Here is a 19,826-nt window from a genome sequence, read left to right as displayed (position 1 = left end):
GACTCTCCAAATGAACCGATTCAGTAATATGAATTGGACTTCCCAAAGCTACATGAAAGAGAAAGAGACATTTTAGGAGAGCTTGTGATTATTGCCTCAGTTTGATCCAGTTGCAAAACGGTGCAAGCAACACAATAACAAAAAACAACAATGTAGCAGATTTACGCTACACCACTGCATTGGAAAGAGTAGCGAGTTACTGGAGAAGCTACGCTATTTTAAAAAGAGCTGAGCTATTGTCACGTTACTGAAAATAAGTAGTAAAGTTAGCAGCATCGCTACTTTTACTTACTCCCCGACGTCGGTGGTGTGTGTATTGTGAACTGATGACTCTAATTGCAGGGATATTGCAATTGTGCAAAACATCTGGAGAGAGCATTATGCAACAAATCTGCTTCCTGCCCAAGAGTACAGGAGCTTTACTAAATTGAAGCATATACTTGACAGGATATCATGCGGCAAATGACAGTACTTTCCTAAATGATGTGTTCCATTACATAGTGATGGGGCTAAACGCATCTTGGCAAATAAGATTTTCGTGTGAGAGTTATTTTAGAAACTGCACTAATAGCTGTTCTTGTCTTTGATAGCTGTTGGGCAAATGCCAATGTCGTTTCAAGTCTCAAGTTTCTAAAATTTGATGATTGGTTTCCTTACACACAACCTAAGTCATAACCTGCTTGTGTCAGATTAAGGTTAACCAGGAAATGGAATAAATATTACAGAGAGCTATCTGTTAAAGGTGCACTTCGTATTTTGTCCTCCTTGCAGCCTTTATGAAGAAATTTTTCGTAACATTCTGAAACGATGTACACTAAAATTAGACGATGACTTTGTTCTGTATTACTGACCAAATAAAAGCTACTACTGTGACTGTATACTTTTATTCTACATGAGGCGGGTTGCCTCATGGGGGCGGCCATTTTGAAATCACATGACCAGGCAAATACTAAATGTATTTTGATACATTTATTTAAAAAGTGCATTGGTAACTGAAACCATTAGCTTTAGCACAATACATGCACTGTGCTATTTGTCAGCAGCCTAAAACGATTACCACATCGGCTATTGCAACATAAAGCATTACTGACTGCACCTTTAAATATAATAAAAAAGTATGTTAAATGCAATAACATTTCACTGTATTTGAGCTGGCCTGTCAAATCCGAGAATCTCTTAAGTCCTTAAGGCTCTGAAGAGCCACTTCATGTTTGTTTAGTCGCACAGTCACAATGTAGATTCGTAGAGGCTCATAAAGAGGGTGGATTGCAGAGCCATGAAGAGCAACTTTTGAAGGTCATCAGTCACACACAAAAAAAGAAGTAAGCCAAGCCAAAAGAGACTCCACAGTCAAACCATGCCAACTATCGCCATCAAACTCCAGCAAAACGCAAACCGTGAGCACGTTTTAGGAGTGTTCTCAGTTGAGATGAGCCTGATGAAGCTATCAAAACAAATGTAACCACTCCTTCATTAGGTGAGGTCTCTGGCATAGTGTTGTTTGAGCAGAGTGGTTACGAGGGTACACTGAGCTTTGTTGCTTGAGTGACGTGACCTTTTGTTGGCCCTCTCTCACAGAGGATACAGTGATTAAGTAATCACCTGTGTACACAACCTTTCCTCACCTTTCCTTCCAGGCACTCTGTCAGAGCTAAAGGGATGACACACAGCCTGCTTTCACACACCCCCTCGGCCTTCTCCATAGGAAACGGATTAACACCACCGACGAATGCTGATGGCAAAAATGTCTTTAGTGCTTTCAGGCAGAGTGCAAGACTGATCATTTCGCAATCATGCATGCAGGGAATGGTGAAGAGTTAAGCTTTTAATGCACCCCGGTACATCATTCCGATTAAAATAAATGCCTTACCGTACTTTAGTGCTGCACTGTTTGTCTTGCACGCTATGGGTAATGAAATATCCACATTTAACTACATGACAAGTATTTAGCTGTTTTGTGTGTGTTTAGAAGGCTAGAATAAAATAAATATTATGATATAATATAGTTTTATGATTGTGCCAAAAATATGTAAGAATTATTCAAAACTAGACACACCTACTAGACACAACTACAACTACCTTTTTTATTATTACTATTTCCCACGTTATAGAATTATAAAGTCTTCAAAACTATGACGAATCACAAATGAAGGTATGTGAAGTATGTAGCATGCCACCCTGAGCAATCTCAGTCTTCATTCCTAGACACTTTCTAGTCCAATTTATCTATCTGTTAAAAAGTTTGTGGTCGGTAAGATTTTTTATTTTTTTGAAAGAAGTCTCCTGAGCTTACCAAGGCATTTATTGGATCAAAAATAAAGTAAAAACTGTAATTCTGTGAAATATTCCTACAATTTCACCTGTTTTCTATTTGAATATATTTTTAAATGTAATTTATTCCTGTGATGGCAAAGCTGAATTTTCAGCATTGTTACTCCAGTCGTCAGTGTCACATGATCCTTCAGAAATCCTTAAAATATGCTGATTTGCTGTTAAAAAAAAAACATTTCTTATTTTTATCCAACGCTATCTCACGACTAATTTGTACGTATTTTACGAGGTGGCTAATTTGTAAAAATTAGTACGAGGTGCCTAATTTGTACAAATTCGTACTAAACCCTTGTGACGGGTAGGTTTAGGGGCGGGGTCAGGGGTAGGTCATTTGTACGAATCGGACAACTTATTAAATATGTACGATTTAGCTAAATTGTAAGAATTGAATTTGTACGAATTATCTACCTCGTAAAATACGTACGAATTGCCGTGAGATCGGATTGTTTATCATGTTTAAAACAGTTTCCCAGTATTTTTCTGGAAACAATACACTTTAAATATTAAACTTGCTTTTGATCCATTTAATGCATCATTGCTAAATAAAAGTATTTTATAAAATAAAACACACTCTTACTGACCTCAAACTTCTGAACAGTAGTGAGCATATATATACAAAAATAATTTCATACACTAAAGCTTGAAACAATTTAAAAGTCTTCTGTCAAGTATGTCCAATTTTTTGGACTGGAAATGGGTATGATTCAAATAATTTTCCGAGTTTTTTTTTTTTTTTTTGATGACCATTTTAGTCACTAAAAGGTTTATTTTTGTGACCAAAATCCACAGAACATACTGTACATCATGTTAGAATAAAAAATACTTTCCTCTGGGAAAAATGGTACTGAGGACATATTTTCCAATTATTAGGTAATTTACTGTGCCCAGCTTATTTTTTTACTCCATGTCCATTTGGCAGTAAAAACAGTCATTAGGCCAACAGTAACTGACGTGTCCTTGTCGAGGTTACAAACATTATTTGAACTGCGGTGTCTAGGGAGGTCATTACAGTCATGCTCATTTAATTGTGGGCTTTGTATGTCACTTTTTGCACACTGTAAATCCAACATTACCAGCTTACTCAAACTCGCTCTATTACGTCGAATGTAAAACAATTTAAGTCAGTTTTTCAAAATGCCACGTGCAATTAGGCCATTCGACAGATCCAACTGTGTGATTGGCTTCGTCCACCGTTCGTGTCACGGGCCATTTTTTTTACGATTATCCCAAAAATAAGGCAAAATGTAGGTCTAATAAAAGTCCAGCTGTAACTCCTGTGTGTTGGACCAAGACCCTTTTAATTTCAACAAGCGCTTTGATGGATGCTAGTTTAAATTTCTTTAACACAGGAAATTAGCTTTCATTCTCGTTGCATCAGTCGAAAAGTCGCTATTGTGTTGTCTCCAGCCCAAAAGAAAACATTATCACAGTGCGCTTGCTGGTTCACCTTTACTGCACCTCTAACTGCTACCTCACCACCTCCCAACGAGCTGCCAAACTAATACAAAGAGCGCAGCGGTTCGACAGGTCTGCCTCTGTAGCCTGATACGGCACAGGCTTGTCCGAGCTCTCCCAATTGATTCAGTGGCACGCTCCTTGTTTAAAAAAGAGCAAGACGTTGGGGGGGTAAGAAGACTTTTAGTTCATTCATTAATCACAGAAGTAAACAGGCCATCCAGTGACACCTGGTGAGGTTAATGCTCGGGACCCTGGAGTAATCACCACCTCCCCCACGCACCGACTCTCCGAGCCACTCACATGAAAGCTTGTGATTATAGAGGAAATGGGAATTAGCAGAAACATTTCGGAAAGGCAGTCTCCAGTCCGTTTGGTAGCGGAGGATGGATCGGCGGGAAAAACGGAGAGGCTGTGGGCTGATTGGAGCCTTCCCTTGAGGGAGCCGAGCGGGGAGAGGCAGGGGGCCAAAGGTCGAGCCTACACCAAATTAGTAGTGTCTGTTATTCGAAACCAAAATAAAGCAGGAGCAGAAGTAAGCGATTTCCCCCCCTCCGATGCTGGAGTGCTTTCTGGGCTCTTTCTTGAAAATTACCGAGAGGCCACATCGCAATTAGTGGTTTGTTTCTTTTAGACTGAAATATGGCCATAATTCATAGCTTTCAAATCATTTCATTGGAAAGATGTATTGGCTAGCCAGGACTGAAGAAGTAATTGTAACACATGATATGGCAATTTGTTACCCCGGCAGCAAGTACACAATGCATTTGCATAGCATCGCATTAAACGTGGGAGAGCATATAATTCGTTTCCAGTATGGTGTGTAACAGAAAACTGACTGCGAAAGTTATTACACCTCTTTCATTAAAGAAGTATGAGGCACTAAACTTTGCTATACAGCTTGGCTTGTAATGGCTCCAGTTAGTGTCTCAAGTGTCAAAATATGCTTGGACGTACAGTACATTTCCAGCTTTTTTCCTGTACCTAACACAACGAGACTGCCGGCCAGCTGAAAGCCAAGGTCGCTCGATATTTTGCTCGAATATACAAACACGATCCGCTGTTTAGAACCTGTTTAGTACATCGACCATGAAAAATCACTCTCATGTGCGACTGATAAATGTTCAAATGAACGGCATGCCAGGGCTTTGTTTAACTGAGAATTTTAGGGCTAATCCATTTGACATGAATCATTAAGTTCTCTATGCAATAATTACAGAGTCCACGTAAGGTTCCAAAACTGTGTTTCGATACATAACAGCCTTGCCTTTCCCAGAATGTTGCCTTCACAAGCTTTTGCCAATGAGAAACCAGAGCATCAGCTTTCCAAAGCATGAATAAGAATTCCTGCTCCAACGCTGCCTGTTGCTCATTACGGATTGTAGTTTAACTTGGGTATCAAATATAGAGCATGTTTCCATCTCTGTTACATAATAAGAGAGCAATCAATCCATTAATAAACAATTTAAAAATCTGATTGCACATGCAGAGGCATAACAAAAGATCTGTTGTTTCAGGTCAGTTAATATGATGTCATTAAACTCTACAGCAACTCTAGTAGTATATTACCCTCTCCAAAACGTTCTCGTTTATTAAAACCTAAAACCTAGAAATGGAATGGAGCGTATTCATCGTATAAATAAATGTGGGCATTAAACAATTAAAGTTTAAAATATATTTTTTTATTTTACCTGTATATTGTATTAGAGCTTTTTGCTGAGAAACAAAAAAGTATATTTTAATGTAGGCCAACAAAACAATCGGTCTAGCAATAAGACAAACATTACAACTATATTACAGTAGTTTTTATAGGCTACTGAAATCCTGAGGTGATTTTCACTGCAACTGATAACTAATACACACTATCTACATCAGTATGAAACAAGAAAGTGCTAATACACGACGCGATACGAATAATATGTGTCAGGATATATCCAACTCAGAAGAGAGATGGATGAATAACAAAACAACGCTTTATTGAACAGTGTCCAAAGACAACAAAAGATGAGCAATGCAAGTATATTGCTTCAGTTCTTCGGTTTGCAGGTGAAGATGGGATGACTTCAAATGGTAAGTATATCCACACACACACCTTTTGGTTGCCTTTAGAGTGAATTAATAACAAACAATGTCTTTGTCTTATGCCCGGTACACATTGTAAGATTTTGGGCTGACAAAATATGACGAATCAAGGCCATTTCTGCGGTCGTGGCTCCTAAACGGTGTTCCTACATCATACAGAGGTTCAAAGATGGCTGTTGTCACGGCATTCTGACCAAAGTTAGCCTGCGATCATTTTCTGACAGTGTCAGAAATCTCGCATGATCACTTTGTTTACCACTAGCGCATGCTGATGACATTTTATTCTTCTATAGCCTACTAACTAGCTTCATAGCCTATGATTCAATAGGTGTCATCATAGTACAGTCTAAATACATGTCGTACCCAAGATTATTTGATGCATGTCGTACAGTGTGATTTTGTAAAGATAGGATTGCCAAAATCACACAAAGGGATTTCAAATCAGAGGGACTGCCAAAATCACACAGTCTGTAGGAGGCATTACAGGGGTTGCGGGAACGCTGGAGGTGGAGAACAGACAAGATCTTGGAGAAATCTCAGAGGGTAAATAACTCAGGTAAGACAGGTAAATAATCCGTGTAGTCGAAGACCAGACAGTGTGTGACTGAGGTGTGCGTTTAAATACTGTGGTGATGAGCGTGCCGATCAGTTGCAGGTGCAGATGAGTGTGAGTGTGCAGGTGAAAAGCAGAAGGAATGCTGGGAACTGTAGTTTTGAGTGTGAGTGAGGTAGGACTGGTGCACTTGTGACAAAATGAAAGTAGCAACTTTTGGTAACACTTTATTTTACAGTGTCATTGATACACGTTACATGTAATAACTATAGATTATGTATAATTAGATGCACCTAACTCTAAACCAAACCCTAATCCTACCCTAACCCTATAGTAAGTACATGTAGTTAATTAATATTAGCCTACTCAGCACTTAAATGTATAATTACACTGTAACAAGGACACCTTGAAATAAAGTGAAACCCAACTTTTTCACTAACCCGAATGATTGGACTGATTTACAATGTTTCCACAGATTACATGGATGAATAACACTGAACATTAACAAGAAATATCTTGCTGCTGGAAGGAGCGATTAACCATTTGGAATTAAGCATTCCAAAGAGCCGTGTAATAGAGTGCAACATTCGGGTTCCAGAAATAAAAATCTAATTTGCTTTAATCTCTGTGGGGAACTGATCTTTAACCTTAACTTATAAACCTTTAAAGACAGATCAGCTGTGAGCTACGAGGTTGTTAATCAATTGTATGCTTTTGTTAAAACCATTCTACATTATTTCAACATATTTATAAACAATCATGTGAAAGTCCTGATGAAAAACTACATTACCCATTATTCTGCAGAGAAATCTCCACCAATCATAGAATCGCAACAAGCAAATTGCGGCAAAAGAACACTTTACCTTGGGATTGTAGATTTGTTCCCTCATTAAAACCGTTAAGTACACAGTCTTGTACCTTTGTCTTTTTGTCAGATTTTCAAATACTTATTTGCGTCCAATCAAAGTTTATAGGCTAATGCTGTGATTCAACTCGCAATTGGCTAGCTTAGTTCATGGATTATAACTCGAAAACAAAGATATTTTTAAAATCCCCATGGGAAAAATACTTTGGTTGCTGAAAAAGTGGGCGGGCACTAGGCCTACTCCATTAGAAAATATCAGGCAGTTGGATGGTGCGATTGACCAATCAGAATCGATTATTCCAGAGAGCCTTGTAAGCAATGAAATGTCTCTACAAAAGATTTGGCAGCGTTGCCTATTGCACATCTGCCTGGCTACATCCCGAGCAGTGATAAATAGCAAACTACACTTAACGTCCTCAATAGAGGTTCACTGAGGGTTTTTTATGTGAAAGTTTACAAGTGCTCGGCAATAAATGAAGCCGCAGGAGCACTTTAAATGACAGAAGAAGTGGATTTAAACATCTGCTCTGCAATACAGATTCCTGAATGCGGCGGAATGAGAGCCGCTCGCTCATCCAACACAGTCATTTTGGCATACCTGGATCTGGCCCAGTCAATGAAGACTACACATTCATAAGAGTTACATTACAGGAATTACATTAGCGGCGTGTCATAGAAACTAATTTACACTTTAAAACGGCACTGTGTCTGGCAGCTACATGCAAGATGTTTGGAGAAGGAATGTTTTGCCAAGAGCTCCTGGCAAAAAATGACTGTAGGCCTAGTCCGGAATCATTTAAAAATATTTAACGGCACATAGCAAATAGGGCCTACATGCTGTAAATAAACCCGAGGGTTGCTGTGAATGAATACAGGTCAATTAGGAAAAATGAACAGAATCTAGAATAAAAAATTAAAAAATTGTCCTGTGGTAATCACAATTAAATTCAATTTGTTAACATCATGAACTACGAACGCACAACCATTCTTTACAGCATTTATTAATCTATATTAAAGGTAATTCATAAATGTTGTTGATTAATATTTCTTCATAATACATGATATGCTGATTTATACTTGGAATGTTTAAAAAAATATATATGTATAAAATAACAATATAAATAAATGCTGTAAAAGTATTGCTCCTTATACCCAGTGATATTTACTAATGTTAACAAATTCAATCTTACTGCCATTGTATTTGTGAGAGTTTGTTATTTAAACACTGTTTTGTTGAAAGAATCTGATTTTGTAAAAAATTATGTCTTACATTTTAGGGCCGTCAATATGTTGAAATAATCAGTCAGGAATAATGATTTTTGTCAGTTTCTTTTTAAGGAATATAATGAGTAAGCTTAGTCAGTTTTTGTGGATCTGAGTCGTTTATGAACTGTGGGTGATATTTCATACTTGTTTAGCTTTGATGATAATTAAATTCCACCAGACCAAGACTGCAAATGACTCTTGTTAAACGTCCCATCTGGATTTAATTTATAAATAAATTAGCCGTTGGGCTAGAGAATGTTTCTGTAATATTGTCCCCTGAACTGTCAAAACTTTTCATTAGAGACGCTCATGACGTCTACTCGGTAAGCCAGTTTTTCACCCACAGTACTGACTGTTTTAATCAAAAGTGAATAATTGTAATACTTATGCCTTTAATAAAATTAACGATAATGCTAATGATACTATAATATGAGTCAAAATGGAAATCATCTCTGGTTGGCATTGATAAAGCAAATAATACAAAAAGTTGTGGGACTAAACTCAACAAGAAGTACAATGTAAATCACAGTTGCTAAAAAAAAAGGTGTTGAGATGAAGAAGTGCAGGTACCATGATAAGTTATGCACTATAAAACAAAGCCAAATATATTTCGGGCCAAATCTCCTCTGTCATTCTCTGGGTAGTAATTTTCCACAGCATTGTTAATCTAAATTCATGGTCATTGTTTATATCATTCCATAACATGGAACAGATTTCAAAACAGGTGATTGATTTCATCTAAGAACTATGCTAAAGCTGGTTTTCTACTGGCTTGATGGGAATGTTATTGAGGTAATATTTGCTTTATCCACTTGTGGAATCGAGAATGTAACTTTGCTCGACTCTTCGTCCTTTGGTGACTTCGGAGGCCGTAACCTCTCCTTGTCCTCCAGTATTTCCCTCGATTCAAGAAAATCACTGATGGCATCGCTACTCGCAGATGAGGTTAAAACAGTTAGCCAGCTATCTGCCTGGCTCATTGAAGAAAGCATACTAACCTTGTACGCTGAATTAGCAAAGGGTTTCTGCATCGATAATCATCAATCTTCCATGGCAGCGGGTGCCTTCGGTGCAGGTCAGAGGCTGCCATGTGCAATCAAGAATGAGCTGGAAGTCTTCAGGGTGCTTGGAGAGACTCTTACCAATCCCAGATGAGAGCTTTACTTTGCCTCGAATTAGCTCATGAGTGTGTTTCCAGCGCACGGCACGCACCTGCAGGCACAAAGGATAAACCACGAGTGCGTTTCAAAGCTTTGGTATGAAACAGAGCAGAACTCGTTGGTCTGAAAGCAACTATTTTTTCACAAAGCCTTTTTTAAACACATTTTCTCAACACCTTGAAGGTGACACAATGCTTAATCACCATCGCTGACATGCTCTTGTCTAAACTCTGTGGTAAAGATAAAATACAAGCCATTTAGCTTCAAAAGGCTGCACAGGGAGGTGATTATATAGAAAGTATATAATGTAACTAATGAGGTGGTAAAATTTTCAAAACAATATTGCACCTCACCTTTTAAAAAAAATGAAGCTGCTTATCTTAGCAAAGAAAAAAAAAAAAAAGGGACCTTGACCTTAACTGGTCTAAAAATGCTATGGAAAGGTTGTAGAAACTTCAGTCACGGTAAATTAAGCATTCTGACAATCACAAAAGGCTTCATGTCTTAACTTTAAACATCTGCATGCTCCTCAGCTCAAGTTTTCTCACGTGTTTGAAAAGATAAATAAGTCAGAACATGTTAGATGTTAAGAGAAAATGAACAAAAAAAATAAACTAATTATGTTGTTGTCATACCTTCAGCACAGCAGATAATATGTCGTTGTCTAGCCCTAATTGGTTATTTTCGTTTGATGTAATGTTATCAATGTAGTGTGGCAGTAAGCCTTGATTTGATTTTGTTTTGGCAGCTAAACGCGTTCCAGACCACAGCATGTTGACCTGATGGAACGGTTGCATTTTCCACTTAATTTTTCAATTATTATTTATTAATAATAAAAAGATTTAAATCGTTTAATATTTGTTTTAAATAGTTCTACTACACTTAAAAAAGTATATGATCAATAAGACAACATAATGTTTTTACATTGCTTTAACTCATCAAAATAAAGTTATACAAGATTCAACTCATTTTTTAAAGTTGGTTTAATGTCATTTAAGTTGAAATGACTTAAACATCAAGTTGATTGCACTTAAAAATGTGAGGCAGCAACTTTTTTTTAGTTCAAGAAAAATTCCAAATAAGAATATATATTTAAACAGTGCTGTCCATGACATAAAATAGGATAAAAATTATGTTCTCCTTTGTGTTTTATCGCCCTCTTTTTGTGCATCACTGAAGTGACCTGCAGAAATGAATAGTTTAAAAAACACCTCTTTTGGGTTCTGTTTCTACATGTCAAGACCAACAGAAATGGATCTGTGACCCCCTAAACTCAATAACATTATACAATAAAGTCATTTTGGTAGGAAATATGTAGCAGAAATGCAATTAGATCCTTATACATCATCTCCAGAGTAGGTTTATCTAAGGGGAGGACAAGGCTTTTGAAACTGCACTCTTGCTGTGGAAATGTCTTCCAAAGGCTGACACCGTGCAGTCAAATGAAGAAAGATGGTGCTTGTGTGGAGCAAATGGCCCATGACCAAGCTTAAACACCAACTGTGGCATAAAACGAGTTGATAAATGTATCATAAATCTCTCCGACAGAAAACCCAGCGACGTTTCGTTCATATTTCACACTACTTCTTTTTTTTCTTTTTTTTACCTCTAACACCAAATAGCCGGTTATTAGCCGACATGCGCACCAATTAAAGTAGTTATTGGACGTGTTTACAAAAGTTTTTGTGTGCAGCGGTTCCTTCGGAAAGAGTAATTACTCCAGTTCAAGTGTGATCTGGAAAGCATTTGATTAACAAGCATGATCCCATCCGCTGGAATGAGAGTTACCTTCTGATGCCATGTTCTTCTTGTCGTTCAAAAGCATTTCTATGGTGTGGAGCATGGGGTAACCCAAAGGGAATGAAACGCAAACATGCAATTAGAGGGAGAGCGAAAGAATGAACAACACAGAATAAAACAACCCACATTAAAAAAATTATTGTATGTAGCAATGCCAGAGGTTATGGTTTTCCCAGGCAATACATCTTGCTATTTTGATAAATCGACAATCGTTGACATTGATTTTCAGTGGAAAAGGTTTTTGTTGTGGTTGCTTACACGGTTTTATCAGAGCTACTATGGATTGTATCGAATTAATCAGCAAGATCAGAGCACTTATGATGCCAACGAAAAGGAAAACGCTTCATTATCATGTGAGGTTGAGCTAAAAGTCCAATCACATTCACAGAAACTTAAAGTGAGTCACAGCATACAGACATGCCAAGTTGGACTTTCTTAGTGGGTGGTCTTTCCTCTGCTTGATGTGGAAACTGAATTAGCACAGAGCCAATTTCGCCCTCGATCTGGAAACATTTTCTACCTTCCAGAACACGCTTAATATAGAGACGTAATAAAACACCTTCGGCCTCTGGCGTGTTGTTTTACCAAATAACATCTAACTGGCCATTACTCCCCATTAAGGCTAATGGTTAGACTAATTATGATAATTCCATAAAAGGTGCTGTGTTTAGCCCAAACTGTGGACGAACATTAACTTAATGACTACGGCTGACCTCTCTCGAATGCTGCTGGGGTGCATGTCTCTGATAGGCTATTAGTCACTAGCATTTTGCATTATCCTGTTTATGTAAAAGCCCCCAAAGAGCTATACAGTCATACTCGTCTAGAGGGTTATCAGATCGTTGCCAATATCGGTTTCAAAATACAAATGAGGTGGATTTGCTCTTTAAGCCGCAGATCTAGCAATTTCAAGTAATGCTTGAAGAAGAAAAAAAAGAAAGGAATATTTACCATGTGTCAACTTGTGTCGTTGTAAATGGCAGACTAAATAGGTGTTAGATAAGACTTTCCAAAGACTTGCCTCTTTCACTGGATTATGGCGGAAATCCCCTCCACACCCTCTGAGTGGAATCAATACTGGAATGTCAAACACTAAGAAAGCCTAGTCGTGGATACCTTCATGTGAAATAACTTGCTTTCCAAAGAGACAACCGTTAGATTCTGCAGGGTATATGTTTTGTCTTATTGCCGAGGCAATGGACACACCGCAGCTCATGAAAGAATGCATTAGGGCCGCTTAAATATTTTTCTTTGCCACTTTCCCCGCGAATTCTTTGAGATCCTTTCAGCAATCAGGAAGATTTCCGTAAAAATGTTGTCATTCTGCCTCGGCTAAACGTTGGAGTCGTGGCACTCTGCGGTATTCTGTTTTCATAAGAGCAGCGGTATCGGCTGTTAAAAGTCAGGGCACAGTATTAATTGTATATACGAGCCGCTGGCAGGCATGCATTGCTGCTGATTAACACTGGGTCTGGAACCAAAGCTGTTGTCCCAGGTGCGCTGTGTTTAGAAAGGGACTGTATCCAAAATGAAATACTTTGCAGAGGAAGTCCATCACAGCCCGTGCGCTGGCGAGCCAGACCACATTTAACCACTTTTGGTGCGCCTCCGCTTCCTCAATTGCATTGTTAAAAGAAGATTTTTGAGAGAATGATCAAGGCCAAGAAAAGATTAAGCCAGATATTCAACGAGGGGTTTTCCTGCCCTGATACAATCTTATTCTACAGCCCAACAAATTCAGAATGGTTTTAAGAATTTATAAGGATTATGATTAGTTAGTTTCAGTCCTCTAATCTTATATGTTTAGTACAACCGGAGACGCTTTACTGTTTGTATCACTTTGCTTTACTCTGTTTGCAGCAGGCCAGAGACCAGAATATTTGAGCTATGTGAAAGCTGTGTGATTTCAATGGTCCGAAAGCTGAAAAAAGCTGCCTTCGGAGGATGAATTCCAAGGCAGGAAGGTATCAAGGCATGTCCGAATCCAATGTTAGCTTCACTTCCTGTCTTCTGAGATCCCTTCATTTGACTGATTTTTGAAGGCACCACAGATGTATCCTTTTCTGCCTTTGATATCCCAAAATCCTGTGCTTTCCATTCCATGAAAGTTACTAATAAATAAAGATGGCGTCTGAAAGTTGCAGTTGGGGGTCAGTTTCTGTGTAAATGTGCATCTTTTACCAACATTTTCCACTTTTGACATCAAAGTATAGAGCGTTTCGAAAGCATGCGTAGCCGTCTGCTCTCGCGGTACTTTGATGACATACACCGATCGCTCTGCACAGCGCAGATTCAATGGAATGGAGTTTGAAGTGCAAAAAAAGAAATAAAATTAGTCTTTTGGAAGAATTTATCCACTTCTTTAAAGCATTAAAAAAACTCTTCCAGTTCAGTAACATTCAGTTGTATTAAAACAAATCTTAATATCTTACGCAGTGTTGCTTCTCAGGTAAATTTCTCTTGTTTTAAGAATTTTATTATTATTTTAAATAGAAAAAACAACTTGTAAAGCTTGATGCTTTGGCTTAACTTATTTAAATATTGTTTAAATGCAATATCTCACTCTTAACCACATTCAGTTCCACAGCACAATTGCTTGTGTGAAATTGTTTTAATATACATCTCAGCATGGCTCTTTGGTTAATTAAAGGATACATAAAACTTTTAACGTATCTGGCGACCAACCAGGAACACTAACATAAGCATTATTGCTAATGACTGTCTAAGAATTGGGGGCCACGCCACCGTTCGGTTGCACCATGTGCTGTCTCTGCCTTCAACAGAGCTGCCAGGATCATGGTAAATGGTGTTGATTAGAGCAACACTGGTACTCTGAGCCAAAGCAGCTGCTTTGTTTCTGACTGATTGCTGGACGCCGGGAATTAAATAAAATATTCACTTGTCAGGGAGTGTTTGGCTGACTACATGTGTACTACATTATTACTTTTTTTAAAGCTTCACATCATATCCTTACGGATGTCTAAAGTAATTCTGGCTGTCCAACATGTGGGAGTCCTGATGTCGCTCGCTTTCTTGATAAGGCATTATACTTTGCTGGAAACCACAAAGCCAGATTATCTGGCAGTCTGGTGGGTTTTGGAAAAGTTTCTATGTGGGAAAATAATCTAATATAATAACAATAATAATAGTAGTAGTAGTAGTAAAAAATGCAGACTACTATATATAGGCTATATGTGCATTCACCCCAAGTCATAATTACCATAATTATGAGATTTCAACGTGCAAAAAGCATTCACGTCCTTGTAGAGCTTGTAAATTGAAAGCTGGGAATATTCTGAGAGCTCCTACTTGTACATGAGCGCTGTACCTCCTGACCATTGCAGAATAATTTAGAACGTCACGTGTTGTCATCTTGAAATTACAGCAATTACAACATGGCGTGAATGCAACATTTATACTACAGGGCTGTTGAATGCTTGAATCTGATTGGTTGACAAACGTTCTAAGGTTGTGCAATTTGTTTCACGGCTTTCCAAAGCACGGCTAAAGTAGTTCCAGGCAGGTCTTGACCGCATTACTTCGCCAAATGATTTCAGTTATTTCAAAGGTCATTAAAGCCCTCAGCAGCAAAAGAACCAAAACCCACAACACTGACAAAGAAAATAAATATAGTAAACAATACTATATTTATATTTACTATATATTTACTATATTCCGTGATTTTGCCACAAAAGAACCTTTTATTATGTACAGGATTCAAGCACATGCTCTTTCTCTCTCCCCCTCAAACACATACACACACACACAGTCGCACAGAAACGTGTTATCAGCGCTGATCTGACGTTTTTTTCAGTAAAATAGTTTAACAACTTAAAAGCTACATGACATTTCTCACTAGCGATGTACTAACAGTGCTGTTCTTGAAGCAGAGAAACTTAGTTTGGCTATTAGTAGACGCTGCTGTCGAAGAAACACACAGACTCAGGTAATTCATACACGCTAAATCTCTCTCTCTCTATCTAATAACTGCATTAATAACTGCATTAGTCTGCTATCAATGGCTCAAGCCCGTTACTAGCTCTAAAATTACGTTTTGGAATTAGCAATGGAGGCTTGGGTTAGATGTCTAAGAAATTAGTCCCACACCCAAGAGCGTTTTAAGGACAAAAACATGACAAATGTCTTGAAGATATTGCTTAAACTGAAATTATGAGTTTGTTTGAGAGCATATAGGACCGTGACAACCACAACCTGCAGTCAATGAATTTACAAGCCTATATCTGACTTCATTAGTCCATAAAGGAGGGCATCTGCAGCTCTTTACAATCAAATGGACTGTATACTCAGTGTCAGGTTGCTTGATGAAGTGGCAGGGAGTTCTGGCTGTCAGTCTAGGAACTGCAGCACATTATTACTTCAGCAGTACCGCACATAGAGTAATTAATGTCCATACATGCTCCTGTTTCCTCCCGTCTCCTGGCCCCACGCTCCACTGTTGAAACATGAATGACTCTCTAAGGGGTCACAGAGCGTGTTTTTACAAACTACCCTTCCTCTCTTGGCACAGTTTAATTTACATGTCATCTGCAGAGATGAACACCACCGACACTATGAATGTCCGTTTAGGTCCAAGAGGTCTTGACGAGCCAGTGACTATTACATTTGGAACAAAAGAATAAGAGAAAATCGGGCATAGAGCAGGGCATATATGCATATATGTGTGTGCATATATGTTTATAAACAAGAGTGTAATAATCAGGTTCTGTAAACAGGAATATTAGTTGTATTGGGTTTTGTTTCTTTATAGTGATACACCAAGGAATGTGTAAAGTTGCCAAATATCTTTGACATAATAGCAGTCATTGCATGTAAATTGAATGTATAACTTAATTAAGTCAGATACAATTAAGCTGGAAGTACACAAAGGTCAATATTACACCAGGGCTGTACAATTGTCATTGAAACTGCTCTGAAAAAACTGAAAACTGCCTATAATATGAATTCATATTTTGTATTCATATTATTGTTAATAAAAAAAACATCCTCAAATGGAAGTCATGCCATATCAGATTTTAAAGCTAAGATTAATAGTTGACATCAGACTATTTAAATACATATTTGAATAAACCTGAAAAAGATGATTAAAGTGAAATGCAATTTAATTTTTTAATATTAATAGTTATGGCAAAGCATGCAGAGTTGCCCTCTGTGCATTCTGTTTCTGAATGTCATTTTCAGCAGATAATACACTGAAGAAACATTTCTGATGACCTAAAGGAGGCCATAACATTCATAAAAACAGGGCAATTAGTGAAATTATGCAATATTACTAATAAATCAAGCCCAAAAACAATATAAAACCATGTGCAATTTTTGAAGGAGAGAAGAGTGCTTAAAATTATGCATGATTTAGTAAATAAAATTGATAACACAAACTGAAAATGACATTTTTCCTGCTGTGCTCACAACAGATTTTTTTAAATAAATATCCACATTTAAATATTCACGAATCGTCACTGAAACTGTGATTTTGGAGGTACATGACTGAATTTGTACATTCATTTGACAAATGTGTAACAATATGTTATGCATGATAAATCTGTACAATAAACTATATCCAGCAAACCAAAATATGTTCTAAGAACATTTCGCTAACATTGTCGTTAAGTTATAAAAACGTTACTTCTGAATAATCTCTGAACGTTCAAAATGTCAAGTTTTAAAAATGTTATTTTGCGGACGTTAAGGGAACATTCCACTTGGGAAAGGTAGTAACATTTAAAAAATGTTAGATGAACGTCCAACTAAAATGTTTCAGAACATTCAATTATCAATGTATAAATAACGTTTGTGTGTTAATATTTTAAGAACACTATTAAAGACCAAATAACTTTGAACAGACATTCAATTAATGTTACTGGAAGAATGTTTGTTCATAACTTTGAGAGAACCTTGGGTAACACTTTAAGGTTTCATTAGTTAACTAGTTAACATTAACTAATAATGAACTGCACTTCTACATCATTTATTAATCTTTGTTAATGATAATTTCAACATTACTAATACATTATTAAAATCAAAAGTTCTATTTGTTACCATTAGTTAATGCACTGTGAAGAAACATGAACAAACAATGAATTTGTATTAACTAACGTTAACAAAGATGAACAAAGACAGTAACAAATGTATTGCTCATGGTTAGTTTATGTTTGTTAATACAGTACATTACCTAATATTAACAAATGAAACCATATTGTAAAGTTGCAAGAACGTTAGCCAAAGTTCTGAAAATGTTCCCTTTTAGCTGGCAAGTTACTGCGCTAAAGATTTCTGTCATTTCTTCCATTGTAAGGAAAGGTCTTCTGAACATGTTCCCTATTAGTGAAAACATAAAGGATGAGGTTTTAAACTATGTGTGTGTTGGGAGAAAAAGGGTGCCATGTGCAGTAACCTGAGCATAGATGTGTATTGCGTGTGTGTGTGTGTGTGTGTGTGTGTGTGTGTACGCTTGGGGGAAGGAGCACATCTGAGAGCAATCCCCTCATGTGACAAAATGCAGACATAACAGTCTGCATCGACACTTGTTACCAGCACATAAACACTTGCCTTAGAGAGAGTGGGTCGAGAGAGGGCCTGCAGCAGCTGAATGGGGCTAGAGCAGATCTGCTATTTATCAAACCCTAATTAACTGTTAATTTGCCAACCTTTAGGTTCAAGCATGTGACCAATTTATCACACCCAACAAACAGACTATACAGCTCTCCCAAGGGGTGGTCGACAAGACAGCCAGCGCTAACGCCCAGAGATCCAAGCCCATTAAGTCTTCCTATACAAAAGAAGTATATTTAAATAAATAAATAAATAAATAAAGGATTGGATTCTAGATTTGACACAAATTTAAAGCACAAAATATGGCTTGGCAGATCCAGTAAAAATACTTCTATGTACTATATCAATGAAAATTCACCCCCAACATGCAAATTGTCTCTCCAAGTCTGTACTTGTCTGTTATTTTCTACAGTGGAACACAAAAAGTCGAATTTTTTTTAAATGTCATGTAGCTTTTGCCATGCAGCTGCCATAAAACACCAAGAAAGAAGTTTATATTGCACAAGTGTATTCAATAAACATAAATAGTTATGTCTTAGGAACTAAAATACATTTAAGTCGTTATTCATTATAATTAATGATATTCAATATAATATTTACTTCCACCAAAGCATCTAGAATGAAAAAAAAAGGCAAACGGCACAATTATTTTCGATATGTGATAACCAAACAAGACACAAACTAGACAAATCCAAGATGTGAATGTGGGTTAGATGTGAGGATGAGTAAATAATGACAGCAGTTTCTTTTGTGGGTGAGTGATTCCTTTAAGTATTTCTTTGTCTTGTTTCCAGACACTGTGAATTATATGCTGTCGAACATTAAAACATGCAAATCTGATTGTTTACGACAAAGACAACTGACAGCAAAATATTTATGCCAGTACTGAGCTATAAAACACATTAACCAATGTGCCTGTGAAATTATTGGCATAAATAAACATTTGTAGCAGTGTTGCCAACATTAAGGTTCAGTTTATCACACCCAACAAATGCACCCTCCACCTTTCTTTAAGGACAGTCGAGGTGAACGCTCATGTGTTCAAATGTGTTAAAGAAGACATCACAGTCACACAAGCATATGGAGTTCTTTATAACACACTGGTGACAGCAGCTGTCAATGAAAAGGTGGAAGTGCACGCAAAAAAACATCTTTGTTGAGAGATGTGTTATTCTATCCTTGTGTTTGAGTGGGTCGTGTCTATTAAGGCGGACATCACTAACACCTCACAGACAAATCACGCTATTAGCGTGTCACATCGAGCGGAATTACAGATGAAAAGCACTGATGGGAATTCATTTGTCAAGCCTTGAATGAAATCACCGAGTTTTCATCAAGCAGTGTTTGTGCGCATAAACCATTCTGGCAAGGCTAATGAGGGAGAACTCATACTGTGGATTGCTCTAAATGTAATGTGAAGACAAAAGTTTTTTTTTTTTTTCTGCTTTTATGTTTCAGCACATTTTACAGATCTAATCAAATAGTAGGGGTAATATGTTTAAAAATACGTATTTATTTAAAGGAATATTTCCAAAGTATTATTTTAAGTTATTATAGATTATTGAGCTCATAGTTTATTCAGCCTGAGTGAACCAAACTGATGCAAAGTTTTGAACAGAATATGTGATTTTGGAGATTATTCAAGAATATAAATGATTAAAAACTAAAAGGAAATATATATATATATATATATATATATATATATATATATATATATATATATATATTATTTTTTTTTTTTCAC

The sequence above is a fragment of the Abramis brama genome (genome assembly GCF_963993115.1).
Source record: "Abramis brama genome assembly, chromosome: 23".
In the NCBI taxonomy this organism is placed as follows: domain Eukaryota; kingdom Metazoa; phylum Chordata; class Actinopteri; order Cypriniformes; family Leuciscidae; genus Abramis; species Abramis brama.
Note: the sequence above shows the minus strand (reverse complement) of the source record.